This window comes from Symphalangus syndactylus, chromosome 17 (genome assembly GCF_028878055.3).
Source record: "Symphalangus syndactylus isolate Jambi chromosome 17, NHGRI_mSymSyn1-v2.1_pri, whole genome shotgun sequence".
NCBI classification, from domain to species: domain Eukaryota; kingdom Metazoa; phylum Chordata; class Mammalia; order Primates; family Hylobatidae; genus Symphalangus; species Symphalangus syndactylus.
In genome coordinates, this window is record NC_072439.2 from 93,241,132 (window position 1) to 93,257,498 (window position 16,367).

The following is a 16,367-nucleotide window of genomic DNA, read 5'->3' on the forward strand; positions in this document are numbered from 1 at the left end:
ATCAATACTTTTATAAGTGTCCAGGTAATTTCAGCATATAGCTACATTGAGAAATCACGGGTCTAAATGATAGCAAAAATGTTGTCGAATTATCTGACAATTTAATTGGCAAAGACATTTATGAAAATTTAAAACTATTTAAAAATAAAACTTATGGCTGGAGAAAGTTGTGTTAAAGGTGAGATTGTCAATCACTGTAACCAATATTTAAGCAACATATGAAAAAAACATAAAGTAAGTCATTACGAAACTTTTCTGTACCAAGGATCCTAAAATTCTAGTCCGTGTATTTCTGGAACTATCAATAAGAAATACTCTAGAAATATATTTTTGTCCTTTGGTAGGAAGCAGAAAATGAAGGATGTAGTCATAGAGATTGGAATATGGAGTCAACAGAGATAAATACATGTCAGAAATGCATGAAATAAATATACCTGCCATCTTCTTTTAAGTCTTTAGCTATAAAGATTACTTTTCTCCTCCATTCCATTCTAAAGTCATCCAGTAGGAAATAGAGGGATGCTTTATCATTGACTTTGACAGAAAACCGACATTGCTGGGATATAATAAGAAAAGTGTCTACGTGACCATGTCTTATTCTTTTGGATTTCTCAATATTAATGAAGTGATATAAAATGTCCCAATATATTTATGGAAATAGTTTAAGAACAATTGGTCAGAAATATTTTCACAAATAGCCAATCAACTTTGACATAGTTTTCAATGAATTCTAACATGCTAATTAGAACCATCTGTTACAGTGGATTCTGTGGCTTTCTTTGTTGTTTCTCAAAATTATAAATGCTTCTAAGACTTTAGGAGATAATAAAAGTACTTTTCTACTTGCTCACCCCATTTTATTTCATATTTTTCAAAGAAGTAGAATAGAATACATTACATCCAAGACCATCACTAATGCAAATTTTCCTAGAATAGTTTAAACTTAATAGGTGCTTCCTTATTTCTCAGACATAACTGATAGTATATTAAAGATCCCTAGTTAGTCAACCTATAAAATAGGAGTTTCCTTAGCAATAACAGCACAGTGTTTTTTTTGTCGTTGTTTGTTTTTTCTTTTTATGATGATGTTTGCTTCCAGATTTTCACCTATCCAGCCTGAGAATAATACCATTGTGGTGTTCTCTTTTCGATAGGATTCTTGTGTTCCCATTGAAAAGGAAGAAATGTTGATGATTTATCTAGGTAGGCATTGAAAGCCTGAATTGTTCTAAATTTATCTTGGATGACTTATCACTCCCTATTATTAAAAATATCCCAAAGTGTGACATGCAGGGCAAATGACACCTGTAAGAAGCTCATTAAAAAAAGCTACTTGGACATATAAAGTTTCCAAACTTCTCCATACGATATCTTCTTTAGGGATTCATAATTCACATTCTGCAAAGACTACTGTTTGTGAAAATCTGATCTAAATCTATCCAGAGCAGACAGAGTATAAACCTATTGACTATACTAAGAATACTGACTTGAACTGGTTAAGCATAAGAAATTGTGAGAAGAAAGACAAAAAAATTACATACTATACACACAGCTCTGAGAAGGGTTGTGTGAATATTACTGAAGTGAATTGCACATGTATATTAGTCCATTCTTGCATTGTTATTAAGAAATACCTGAGACCGGGTAATTTACAAAGTAAAGAGGTTTAATTGGCTTATGAATCTGCAGGCTGTACAGGAATCATGGTGGGGCATCTGCTCATCTTCTGTGAAGGCCTCAGGAAACTTACAATCATCATGGAAGGTGAAGCGGGGGACAGACATGTCACCTGGCCAGAGCAGGAGCAAGAGAGAGAGAGGGGAGATGTTACACACTTTTAAATGACCAGCTGTCAAGAGAACTCACTCACTCACATGAGGACAGTTCCAAGGGGGATGGTGCTAAACCATTTATGGGAAATCTGTCCCCATGATCCAATCACCTTCCACTAAGCCCCACCTCCAGCACTGGGGATTAGATTTCAATATGAGATTTGTGTGGGGACACACCTCCAAACTGTATCAGCATGAATCCTTTTCTAACATAACTTACCATCTGATAGAGGATATAACGTAAGTCTAGAAAACATGAAGAAGATTGTTAAATGGGCCACAGGAGAGGTATAGATAGGATGCTATGAGTATTCTGTGCTAGGACAAATTATTACCAGCTGGATATGGGGTTGAATTAGAAATCTTCACAGTACAATAGCATCAAGCTGATATACTTGAACATGGAAGGAAAGCATGTTAGGGAGAGATGGATATATAGGTAGAGGCTAGAAGGTGTGGATCATATGTGGAACAGAGCAGTCTATATTTGGGTAGAGTGTAGGGTGGGAATAAATGGGAAATGGCAAGAAAGAAATCTGTTTAGATTCTGAAGGGTCTTGAATTCCAAGCTCAGCAGTTAGCTTAGTAGATAGCTAATTAGTGATAATTAGTTATGATTAATCATGTTTGTGCTGTGTGGCAATTAGGAATACATGGTAGCAATTTATCCCAATGGTCCCAATCAGTAGAACATACTCACCTGAACTTGAGAGAACCATCAAATGAGAAGAAGAAATGGGAGAAGAAGAAATGGAAGTTAATACTGTCCTCTGGTCTTTAGAAAAGCAGTCCAGGACAGAGCTTCTCATACTTTATTGTGCATGCTCAGTACCTGGAATCCTTGGTCAAAGTCAGATTCTGACGCAGTACCTCTGGAGTGGAGTCTGAAACTCTTCAATTCTAGCAAGTTTTCAGATTCGAGTTGTTTTTTGTTGTTTGCTTGATTGATTGGTTTTGCTCATTTGTAGACCATATACTAAATTGTAATTATTTTTAGATAAATGATTTCCAAACTTGACTGCATGTCAGAATCACTTATAGAGCTTTAAAAGTCACCAATGCCTGGAGCCTACTTAGATTCTGATTTAATTGGGTATTGGTATCAGTATTTTAAAAAGTTCCCCCCGCCTTCCCCGCAAAATTCCAATGCATGGCGGGTGCTGAGAGCACTGCTCTGGGTTCTGTCTTCAGCTGGTGTTTCCCAACCCTGAATGCACATTAGAATCACTCAGCGAGGTTTTAAAAAACACAACTGCTCAGCCAGCATGGCAGATCAATTAAATAAGACTCCCTACGGGAGGAACCTGGATGTAGGCAAGTTTCAAAAACTCCCTAGATGATTCTAATGTGCAGCAAAGTTTAGAATTACTTACCTGGAGCGATTTCAGATTTTTTAAAAAATTTCTTCTGTCCTGGCTGAAGAGATACTTTCAGAGGAAGTCTAAGCCTTTAAAGCTGTTTAAGAGCCAGGTGCACATACTATTCCATTGTCAAATTACTGAAATTTAACAACCTGTATGTAGCTCATCAGGCTACAAATCCTGCAGTATCAATGCAAACAGGGGCAGCTGTTTAGTGCTTTTGGTTTAGAAGTGAAGAAATAAAATAGATTTTTTTTTCTGACAAAAATAAATACCTGTGAAGAGAGGATCCTGTTATTTTGTTGAAAGTCAGTGCACTTGAGTTCAGCGATGCTTTACAGGTCTGCATTGTGAATACGCGTCTACAGATATTCTCCCTGGAAACCCAGAAAATAACTATAAAATCACTGTAGACTAGTGGAAAGAAAGTGGTATTTGAATTAGGAGAACACGATCAGGCAGCGGGGATGGTGGTGAGATGGGAGGGAACTCAGAGGATTTGGCCCTCATTCTATTATTGACACACTTTTGTGCATCTCAGTTTCAAGGCATATCAAATGGGGAAAAATGGCAACTATGTATAGGGTTGTGTAAGGACATAATATATATCATCCCTTTATTGCAAGCTTAAATGTGCAATAGAAATGTCAACAATTAAGGCAACATTATATTCAGTACCTTAGGAGTGATGATAAATAACACTGATGTTGTTCAATCCTTTTTTTCCCCCTGTAATCATTGCTCTCAAGTGTGCAGGTGCTTGATACTGGTACTTAAAACTCTGTTTGTTTGAGATTTGATGAACAATCCTTAACATGAAATGATCATTTGGGAGGAAACCAGAGATGGGAGAAAAGTTGAAAAAAATTTCCATCCTGATCCAGCCTTACTTTATTTTTTATACCACTCAAGATGGTTTTATTTGTAGGGGTATAAATTATCATTGTGTCATTATTAGTAAAAAGTGAAAGTCATTATGCAGACATGAGTTAACAAGATTAAATTTGTGCTTTTTGTGCTGAATAGATAGGTTAGAAATAGAAAGTCTTAAGTTGTTTATGAACTTAGACTAAATAGGAAATCCATCAGGAATCAGAATTATTAACAGCAAACATTAAAACTGTTTAACATTGAGACATCATTCTGGTCTCTCAGAGATACTAAGCAGAATAAAAGCACGTTCTTGATCTTCATAATATGATTGTGTGCTGAGCTGTCATTTCAACTAGGTTAATTAGGTATAACAAAGTCACCCATGGTATTGAATTTAGAGATAAACAAAACAAAACATGGCAAACACCATACAGATTCGTGATGAACAGACTTCTGAATTTCTTTTGTTTTTAACCTGGTCCTTTTCTCATAGTACTAATCATAAGATTCATATGACACCCAGAATTGAGGCGATACCGAGTGCAGTCTCACATATTCAGATGACTTGATTCATTGATATACTCAGACATAGAGATATGAGAAAAGGCTTGAATGTTAGACTTCTGATCTATAATTTTTGTAATAGCTGGAATTGGACAATATAATTTATGTAAAAAGGCCTGACATTGTGTGTGACACTTATTATGCAACCATTTTGGTTTTCTTCGTCTTTAGTAATGTCAACCAATTGTGGAGCTTTTTTTTTTTCCCCCAGGTTCCAGCAATTCTCCTGCCTCAGGCTCCCGAGTAGCTGGGACTACAGGCACATGCCACCACGCCTGGCTAATTTCTGTATTTTCTTTTTTTTTTTAGTAGAGATGAGGTTTCACCATATCGGCCAGGCTGATCTCAAACTCCTGACCTCATGATCCACCTGCCTCGGTCTCCCAAAGTGCTGGGATTATAGGCGTGAGCCACTGCGCCCGGCCTGCAATTGTGGAACTTTTATTATGTCCCAGGTAACACTCACCCTTCACAGGAATGTGTTTGTGATATTTATAAAAACTGCATGAGGAGGATATTGTCATTCCCATTTATCTCATGAGGAGATTAGAATATGGAAAGTTTAAGTACTTGCCTATAGCCACTTAATTTACAGATGACAGAGCTCAGACTCAAGTCCAGGCAGTTCATCTTCAGAGTCCACTCTGATCTTCAGGGTCCACTGCTGTTCAGTAAAAAAAAAACAAAAACTATTCTTACTGATTCAAAGCTCCTTTATAATTTGATATTCAGTTAAAAATAAGAAATAATAGTTGTGCCTGGAATTGACTGAACAAAGAGCAATATGATATACCATTAATTAGACGGCCTATTTACCATGACCCATATGTCATCATCTGTTTAATGAACTTCTTTGATAACCATCTACTCTCTCAAAAACACACTTGTAGGCCATGGAGTCACAGCCTCTTAGAATTATCACTCATATGTATTGCCCTGTGTATTCAGGCATCCCACTCTTTGCCCCTGACCCCCAGGCCCACATTTTGCTAATGGTGAAAATGAGGTCCACAGAAAGAAATGTACTAAACCATGACTTAAACTGACCTATGGGAGCTTCTATCAGCTAGAAGTATTATAGTTTCTTCCAGGGTCAAGAGTCATTTGCCACGGGATCAAGTCCATATTCTGTGCTCTAATGAATTGTATCTGAAATCTCATACTGTTTGCTGTTTGGCCCACTGAGAACATTAAATCTTGGGTAGCTCAAAAGGGTCTTAGAGTCCTCCTTTTGATAGCATCTTTTCAATTCCTTACTCATTTGGCTTTTCCTAAATTCCTTGTATCTAAGAAACGATGCATCCTTGGCTTCTTTCTTGGTTAGCATTTGGCATCACTTGTTGGCTTCTGACTTTTATTATCTCTATTCTACAAATTTTGTCAAATATTTACTGAGTTACTACTTGGGCAGTGTTAGTGCTAGTTTACTGGGGATGAGGGAACAAGGATGTCATAGCCCATAATCTCATAGAACTTGTAGTATAAAAGGTTACATAGACAAGTAAATAGGAGGTTACAGCCTAGAGAGGTAAGCCTATGACGGCAGACGTAGATCAAGGTGAGGTGAACTCAGGGAGGTCTTCACAAGGGAGTGGATCTCTAAGCTGAAACATGAAGAAGGAGTAGCAATTATCCAGACTCCAAAAGTACAGGGACAGACCTGTATAACTGATCTCAGGATACTGAACACAGTGCTTGTCATATAATTAGAACTCAATAAATATTTTTAAGAGATGAATGCAAAGTAAAGAGGGTAACAAAGGCTCCCTCCAAACTTTAGTCAAGCTTTTTTGAGCTGTCTCTTTTTGACTATGCCTCATATTTGGGACCTGCTGTTGGCCTGCTGTACCCAGTTTTAGCTAAGAGTCTTGTTAATAAGAATGCTTCCACTCTAGATATTTGATTACATTGTCCTGCCTTAACAAGAATCCCTGCCTGCCCTTGATATTTGATCAAGTTTTTCTTAGTAATTTTTTATCCTTGACTTCTTATTATGCTTGTTGGTTATAAATCCCCAGTGGTGTTTGCTGTATTTGGAGTTGAGTTCAATCTCTTTGCTGTGTTTCAATAGTCTCTTCTCTTTGCTGTGTTTCAATGGTCTCTTCTCTATTGCAATAGTCTTGAATAAAATCTTTCTTATCATTTTAAGGAATATCATAATAATTTCTAACAAGGCTGAACATGTTTAAAGGCAAGATATAGGAACAATCAATTCACTTCTTTTCTTTCTGCTATTTGTGAATTTTTTTCTGCAAAAGAAGAAAAGAATTCCTACCTCATTGATTATTATGGAGATCAAAATAAATACTTTATAAAAATGTCATGTGTAAGATATTAAAACAATTCTGACATATAATAAATACCAAATACATAGTAGATATTATCTTTTTTTCAACTGTCATTCCCTCATACTTTCGGTTATTCAAAATTAGCCTTGCCATCCTGGGATTTAGGTAAGGTAAATGGGGCCCACATGCTTTCTGAAAATATGTACAAAATTATGTAAATGTCAGTATAAACATTCATTTTACTTTGGGAGAAGATTTATAATTTTTGTTGTATTCTCCAAATGTCTGCAACTTTAAAAGTATTACAAACCACCATTATATTTATTTTCAGATAGAATATATCTACTTTTATGGTTCCACATTGATAGTTTCCAAATACATTCATCATATCCAAATTTAGTTCTGTACTCCATTTCTATATTTGCTACATTAAGATTCAAACTTTTAGCTTATAATGTTTTTATTTCTTCTATCTCCACATCTATCCCAATTTGGTTCTTTTTCCTAAAGACTTTATTTCTCTTTATAATGCTTCTTTTCCCTCAGTCATGAGGCACATGCCTTGGAATATAGGTATGTACCTTTGTACGTAAACTGCTACTTTACTCCATATAGCACTTCTGCATTTAAATGCTATGTTTTGCCAGTTTTCTCTAGTCTCATTTTGGACCCTCTTCACTTTGTGCTGCAATTTTTTTAAGAGCCTCCTAACTGACCTCCTGGTCCTTACCTGTTTTTCGGAGTTAGTTCATTTTTCATGGCATTACTATATTTTATCTTTAAAACTTTAGAAACAATTTTCCTGATGGTTCCTGTCCTTCCTAACTCCTTGTGAAGGCTGGTCCCCAGATGGTCAAGGCATAGCCTTCTTGTATTTCCTGAGAATTTCCTACCACTCTCTTTTCTGCCTTTCCAAATCCTAGCCATCTTTCATGCTCTAGTTCAAGTCCTACCAGTTTTTTAGGAGATTTCCTTGGTGACTATCTTTCAGTATTTTCCTTTTCTAACTTCTTACTGCATGGATCATTTCCTACAGTTGAGTACTTTGTAGTTCTCTGACTGTGAGTGTGTGTGTGTGTGTGTAAATGTATGTGTGTGTGAGTACACTTGCATGTGCAATGCTGTGTCTTCCCAGGCACGTGAAGGGGACAGGACCTGTCTTACATTTCATATTCCTCCAACCACCAGACTCTTTTAAAAAGGTAAAATATATTCAATCAATAATTGTAGCTGATACGCAATCTTAACCATCACATATGTAGGATTTTAAGCTTAATTTCTTAACTATTTTTGGAGGATGTAGAATCATGTGGCTATAAATTTTAGTTTTATAGAGTAATAATGTATTATGAAGTTGTTTGACAACCTATTCTCCTCCATATGGAAATACATACATGGTGAAATATATACATATAAGGTGAAATATATACAAATAAGGTGGTTTTGTTTTGTTTTGTTTTGTTTTGTTTTGTTTTGTTTGAGATGTTTTTTCGCTCTTGTTGTCCAGGCTGGAGTGCAGTGATGTGATCTTGGCTCACTGCAACCTCCGCCTCCCGGGTTCAAGTGATTCTCCTGCCTCAGTCTCCCGAAATGGCTGGGATTACAGGCGCCCGCCACCACGCCCAGCTAATTTTTTTGTATTTTTAGTTGAGATAGGGTTTCACCATGTTGGCCAAGCTGGTCTTGAACTCCTGACCTCAGGTGATCCACCCACCTTGTCCTCCCAAAGTGCTGGGATTACAGGAGTGAGCCACTTTGCCTGGCTTTGTGTTTGTTATTTTTAAGCAATGCCTTCCTCTAAGACATCGTTTATGAAGAAGTTCCACATGAAATAAAAAATCACATCACTTCAGTTGATCATCACAAGTTATTACCTGACTCTGCAGTTTTTGGTATTGTTAAGCCAGTTCTACAGAGTTTACCCATTTCTACATGGGCATTGCAAGGATCTTTGCTATCTGAAAACTTCCTTAAGTAGTTCTAAGAGATACACTTTCACACATGCATTGCAGGTTTTGAAGGTTGTTTTTCTCCCTGAAATTAATACACAAACCTATCTAGACTAAATGAAAGACAAAAATATGTGCACTATTTTTCCCCTTCTCAATCAAGAAAAATGACTGAGTACATTTAAACTTTTAATGACATCTTACCTAAGACACGGTGTAAAATTATTTAAGCAGTGATCATTTGAGAATATTTGGAAGAAAACAATGAGCCAAAGTAGAAGAACAATAATAATTGTTCATTGTTTACTATATACCTAACTCTGATACACACTTGATATCAGCTTTTGTTCTTCAATTCCAAATGGAATTATTTAATAAACCACATAAATGGTAGGATATTATAATTTGATAGCGACTTAGAGATCACCTAGTCTAACTTTCTAATTTTATAGATAAGGAAACTAAAGTGAGGAGTTAAATTGTCCAAGCTCACATGACAGTTTAAAGATAGTCTTAATGGAATTAAATATCCAATTTTCTTGACATTCCCCAACTGGTAATTCTATTTTAATCCTTGTTGTGAAAGCATGAAATTTGCAAATACAGGAGTCTGATCCTATATCAATAACGATTAATTATACAGCTGTGGATAAAATTTTAAGTGTTATTATGGTGTCCCACCCAATGAACTGTGAGGAGTGGAGGGACAAATTCCCATGATGCCCAAGGCTAACAGAGCTTTCTCTCTGTTATGACAGAGAGAAATTCTACAGATGGCTGACCATAGACTTGACACCATTGAATAATGAGTATCATATAAATTCATGCTGAGTTTCTCCTTACTGTGCTTTTAGAAGGAGGTTATTCAACTAGGATAATTATGTAATATTGCATCACTGCAGGCTGTATTTTATGGTTAAGAATCCCACATAAAGGATAGCTGATTTGCAGGATGTTCTTTCGGAATCACATAAAACAAAACTGTTCCAAGCCCCTATCAGTGAATTCTTTTAGTTTATTTCTTTCAGTAAGCAAATGATACTGATATATACTGTGAACAAACACAGCCAGTTAACTTTCACATCGACAAGTTGGTAAGGTTAGGTTGTATAGCAATGTCCTATCTGCTGTGGTTTGTTGCTATACGGCTGATTAGTTTTGCCAGTTATTATAGGGCTTACATTTCCACTTTTTTCAAGAATAAATTATTTGAATAATAAAAGAGTGAATTTTCTAAATGTTGAGGCTTATTTAAAACATTATGTTATTTGATGAAACACTTTAACCAGTAATATAACTTGATCCTTATTGCAGTAATTCTGCTAGGCAGTAATAGGGGTTATTGCTCCTCATTGAGTATATTCACGATTTAAAAAGTGAAATAACTTGGATTCCATAGCTGTTAAATGTGTAATTGTTACTCCATTACAGGCATTCTAACTTTTGATTCAATGCTCCTAATAACAGATACACTACACACACACACACACACACACACACACACACGCATACACCTGATTTAGTTCTATTATGAGATTTAATACTGGCTATATTTGCACATAAATAATGATATTTATTTCTGTGTTCGTATGTATGAAATCACTAGGAACATCTTTCTACATATAAAAAAGTCCTTCAAAATAACTGTTATGAATTGACTTAATCTAATGTACCCAATTAATTGGACACAATTTTATCTGCCAGTCAGTCCAAATACTGGAATTTTTTCAAGAATTTTCCTGAGTTATCTTTATGTTAACCTGCACAGCTCATGTTAGCTGTCAGTTCACAGTTATGCAGAGCTTTGCAATTCAGTTGTGGCTTTAACTCAGAGGTCAAAAACAGTCAGACGTGACCATCAGGTCCATTTCAATTGGCTACCTAATATTTTAAATTGATTTGAATTAAATGTCAACATTATAAAAATCGGGAGTTTTTAAGTAAAGCTTAGTTTTCTGACTTATTTTGCCCTGTCTCTGAATGGAACCATCAGCTGAAGGTTTTGATGAGATATGTGTTCACTAGGCCACCCTCATGATACATGTGACCTTCCTGCTCCTAGTAGAACCTTCAGTTTCTGATGCTTTTTCTAAAGCTTTTACCTACATGTACCCAAGGTTTTTCAGTCTTACTTTTGTCTTCTCCTTCATCTTTGCCTTAGTTCAGGGCTTTGGCATTTGTTTCTTGAACTAGTTGGAAACAGATTTCCCTCCTTCTTATAACATTTGATTGCTTTCAAGGCCCATAACTTGATCTCCTGCTTTCAGAAGTAACTTTTAGTGTAGATATAGAGGCGATAGAGAAAAATTCTTCATTTTCCCATAAAATAAACACTTAAAATTATATTTCAAGGTAATATGATGCCATGACCATTATTTTTTAATAAAAATAATTTATTTACTCACTTTATTGAGGTATGATTGGCAGGTAAAAAGCTGTACATCTTTACTGTATACAACTCAATGAGCTTGGGGATATGTATACATACATAAAACCATCACCACCCTCAAGGCCTTAGACATATCCATAATCTCCCAAAGTTCCTTCTCACCCTTTCTATTATTTGTGTGTGTGTGTGTGTGTGTGTGTGTGTGTGTGTTAAGAACACTTAACATAAGATCTACCTTTTCAGAAACTTGTAAGTATATTATTAACATAACATTAGCTATAGGCATTATGCTGTAGAGTAGATCTTCAGAACTTACCTTGCATAAGTGACACTTTGTACCCTTTAACTGTCACCTGTCCATTTTTCTCTTTCCCTCAGCCCCTGGCAATCACTATTCCATTCTCTGCTTCTATGAGTTTGACTATTTTAGATTCCACATGTAGGTAAGATCATACAGTATTTTACTGTAGTTTTAAAGTTTAGCTTATTTTACTTAACATAATGTCCTTAGAGTCCATCCATGTTGTTGCACATGGCCGAATCTCCTTCTTTTGTGAGGCTGAGTAACATTACACCTTACATATACCATATTTTCTGTTATCCACTTTTGTATTAGTCTGTTTCACACTACTTATAAAGACATACCCGAGGCTGGGAAGAAAAAGAGTTTTAATGGACTTACAGTTCCACAAGGCAGGGGAGGCCTCACAATCATGGCGGAAGGCAGGGAGGAGCAAGTCATGTCTTACATGGATGGCAGCAGGCAAAGAGAGAGAGCTTGTGCAGGGAAAACTCTCATTTTTAAAAACATCAGATCTCGTGAGACTCATTCACTATCACAAGAATAGCATGAGAAAGACCCGCCCCTGTGATTCAATCACCTCCCACTAGGTTTCTCCCATGACACCTGGGAATTGTGGGAGATACAATTCAAAATGAGATATGGGTGGGGACAACCAAAAGAAATGGGATTTTCTTTTCTACCATATTGTTAGGCTGCAAATTTTCCAGACTTTTATGTTGTTTCCCTTTTAAAACTGAATGCTTTTAACAGCACCCAAGTCATGTCTTGAATGCTTTGCAGATTAGAAATTTCTCCCACCAGATGCCCTAAATCATCTCTCTCAAGTTCGAAGTTCCACAGATCTCTAGGGCAGGGGCAAAATGCCACCAGTCACTTTGCTAAAACATAGCAAGTGTCACATTTGCTCCAGTTCCCAACAAGTTCCTCATCTCCATCTGAGACCAGCTCAGCCTGGACCTTATTATTCATATCATTATCAGCATATTGGTCAAAGCCATTCAACAAGTCTCTAAGGAGTTCCAAACTGTCCCACATTTTCCTGTTTTCTTCTGAGCCCTCCAAACTGTTCCCCCCTTTGCCTGTTACCGAGTTCCAAAGTCGTTTCCACATTTTTGGGTATCTTCTCAGCACTGCCCCACTCTGCTGGTACCAATTTTCTATATTAGTCTGTTTTCATGCTGCTGATAAAGACATTCCCGAGACTGGGGGAAAAAAAGAGGTTTAATGGACTTACAGTTCCACGTGGCTGGGGAGGCCTCACAATCATGGTGGAAAGCAAGGAGAAGCAAGTCATGTCTAACATGGATGGCAGCAGGCAAACAGAGAGCTTGTGCAGGGAAACCTCTCATTTTTAAAAACATCAGATCTCATGAGACTCATTCACTATCACAAGAATAGCATGGGAAAGACCCAACCCCATGATTCAATCACCTCCCACCAGGTTTCTCCCACAACATGTGGGAATTGTGGGAGGTACAATTCAAGATATGATTTGGGTGGGGACACAGCCAAACCATATCAATTTATTTGACCATGACATTATTAAGTTGGTAAGACATATACAGAAGGCTCACAGTGTTCAAAAGGACAGCAGCCCCTGCTGCCTGCCCCTTGCCCACTCTCGCCTCCTCACTCTCTTCCTCTTCCCTTGAAGCTGAGCTGTGCCTGCCAGGACTCTCTTCTCACTGTCCTCTGTATTCACTGGGCCTTCAGCAAGGTTTTCCCTCTGGCTGAAAATCTTTTTCCTTCCTATCTCTCTTATTATTTATATCTGTATCTGGAGCCTAGGAAAGATCAATAAGAAGATGTTTCAAGCGTTTAAATGTTTTTCTTATTGATGCATTTGTCCTGGGTGTAATATTTCAATTTACAAATGATCTAGAAGTCTTTCTCCATTGAAGTGATCTCAGGCATTGAACTAAAAGAATAAAATAGATGCTAATATGAAAGAAAGGACAAAAGAGACATTACAGGAAGAAATATTTTATGGCCAATATAATAGTGTATCAAACCACTTTTAGAATAAGCATTTCTGTTAAAAACATGAAAGGTCAAACAGCATATCTTATAATGCAGAAAGAAATCCATTCAATTTTAAAATTGTTCTTGCACTATCCAGTGTTACTTAGAGGACAAAATAACTGAGGTTAATAGATTTTATTATGTCACTGGCCTAAGTGGTTGATAAAAATATGAATTTAAAGGAATAAGATGGATATTTCAAGCCTGTAATGACATGTCATCAATCTCTGAAATGATTTTGTTTCCAGTTTGTCCTAATTTGGTGGCAGTTTTTTTTTAAGTTGCAATTCTACATATTTTTCCATTAAGCAAGCAACTTTCAATTTCTCCATTACTTTAACCTCACAGTCATCATCAAAAACAATAAATCCTTATTCAGCACTGACCCCTTTAGAATCAATTGTTACAGATGAGGCTTGCCAGAGTCTGGAGGCAGGCAGAGGGGCTTGATTCTCATATATAGCTCGTAGTCTGACTTCCACTCACTGGTTTCTCTTCTCATTTAAACATTTGCTCATTCAAATCTTTCAGTAATCAATGCTTGGGGCTAACACTAACTTTTTCGTCATCTTGCATTTGATTCTTTCATACTTTGTTATGTCATTCTATTTACACTTTTACTTTAGTCTTGTTTTCTCATTCAAAATGATGCCAACTGACTAAGTAAACAAGATTTCGAAAAAGAAGCATTTACTATTTTCAAATCTCATAGAAACAATATAAAATTACTGATCTCAATAAATATCTCATTGGGGACTTTTAATTTAACAGAAACAATAACAATAACAACTACAACTAACTAGTAAAAAGCAGGAATTTCTTTCAGGAACATTGAGATTCTGACAAGTTGAGGAGGCTATCTGTATTGTCAACCAAATCTTGACAATTTTTGCCATTCAAGTGAGTTGAGATAGATTGTAGAGAATCTTTGGTCCAGCATTATAAAAGTTCCCTTCCCATTGCTAGGAAAGCCTGCCTCCCAGATGTTCCCCTACTCCTGTGTTACCTCTTCAGGGAGACCTCTTTTTCTTGACCAACAAATCTACAGCAGCACAACAGCTCACTCCATTCCCTTGCATTAATTTATTTTTTATCATATCATTGTTACATATCTATTACATGTTCATTTGTAGATTATCAACTTCACTAGACTATTAAACAGTTATTTTATTTTAACTGTTATTATAAAATTATTTTAAAGTTATGCACAATGTGACTAAACCATTATGATGAATATCTAATCTACCACCATTCTTAAAGTTCTCATGCACATTTGTACAGGTATATACTGTTTAGTCCATCAAATACATTTGCACAAGGAACGAGTTATAAAAAGCTAACAATAAAACCTAGATAAGCCAAGCAGTCAGTTAAAAAAAAAATCACCCTTTATCTAACTTCAGTGTTCTATGTATTTCGATGTAAAGAAATTTAGTTTTATTCCCCTCTCTTTTAGTGTCAAAAAGGTGAAGCCATGAGATCAGCAGGATGTAGGTAAGTGATTAAAGCAGGAGGCGGTCAGTTTACATTAACATAAAATGACTCTGATAGTTTTTTACCCTTTGTCTTTAGCATGTAGATCTGTAACATACTTGTTATATAGAATGCCTAAAGTTGATCTGTAGATGCCACTGAGAAAGGCAGTGGATGCATCAAGGATTGAACAGGCCAGTAGGGGAGGAGAGATTATTGCTTTGTTTATTCACACATTTATGCATTTATATATACCTCATCTTGCACCAAATATGACTTAGGTAATCTATAAGACCTCGTATACTATAAAATAATATAAGCTAGAAGTAGGTAAGAAAGTTATGGTGAGGGATAATCAAGGATAGAGCAATAAAATATGGCTAGATAAAGGTTATTGGATAAAATGCAGGCTATGAAACAGTATATACATGCTGAGGGATATACTATATATGAACTGAAATAATTCAGTGTGTGATTAAATGTAACACTAGAGGTATGCACATGGTACAATTTTAACAGATAAAAGAGTGAATAATTAAATATTTCTCAAAACATTTAAAGTTAGAGAGATAAAGTGATATTTTTTCTTGAATTTCTGAGTAAGAAAAATAGTTGTTCAGACAAGGTGAAGGAAGGATTACAGTACTTGAGGCAAAGAGAAAAGCATGTGGCATGTGCAAAATTATGGAAGCATATATAATTAATATAGCATGGATGTTTGCAAAATTAAAAAGATAAACGTAATGGAAGAAGCAAGTGATGGGGGTAAAATGGCAGCTGGCCTTTGGCCAGCTCTTGTGCTGCATTCACCTGATGTTAGAAAAGTCGATGATGCACATCAGTGAGTACGTCTTCGTATGTTGTGTTTTAGGGAAGGAATGTGAATTATTCCACTTTCAAATATGCCACCATGTTTATTGTTGACTGTAGAGGTGAGCTGATGGCTCAACTCACCCATGGAGAATCTGAAGCCATTCCCCCAGCACAGTGGCATTCAGTTATTACCTCTGTATCCCAAAGTGATCCTCCAAATCTTTGAGAGCTGAAATGATGGGGAGAAGGGTCATTAGGGAATTTGCAGAATCCTAATTCTCCCATGATTGTCTATAAGATTTTTTCCAGTAGTATTATTTCAAAATATGTTGCTGTGTTAGATAATCCTGTCACCATATTTTTTGGGTGTGAAGAAAAAATGTCTTACTTCAAAGGAGAGAAGGTAATAATTTTAAGTGACAGAGATCTGATAGAACACAATGTCTTTATTTTTTTGTTGCCTGCATTTCATATCCTTTCTTTTTTTTCAACCAAATCT

General features: G+C 36.2%; 1 long non-coding RNA gene across 1 annotated transcript in view; it reads left to right on the forward strand.

The window, feature by feature from the left end:
* The first annotated feature begins 4,945 nt into the window (after positions 1-4,945).
* The window catches only part of LOC134733177 (uncharacterized), a 594,472-nt gene continuing 583,050 nt past the window's right edge, over positions 4,946-16,367 (forward strand). Inside the window, exons 1-2 of the long non-coding RNA XR_010116696.1 lie at positions 4,946-5,085; positions 15,039-15,076. This is a non-coding gene — a long non-coding RNA (uncharacterized lncRNA). The remainder of the gene's footprint in view (positions 5,086-15,038; positions 15,077-16,367) is intronic.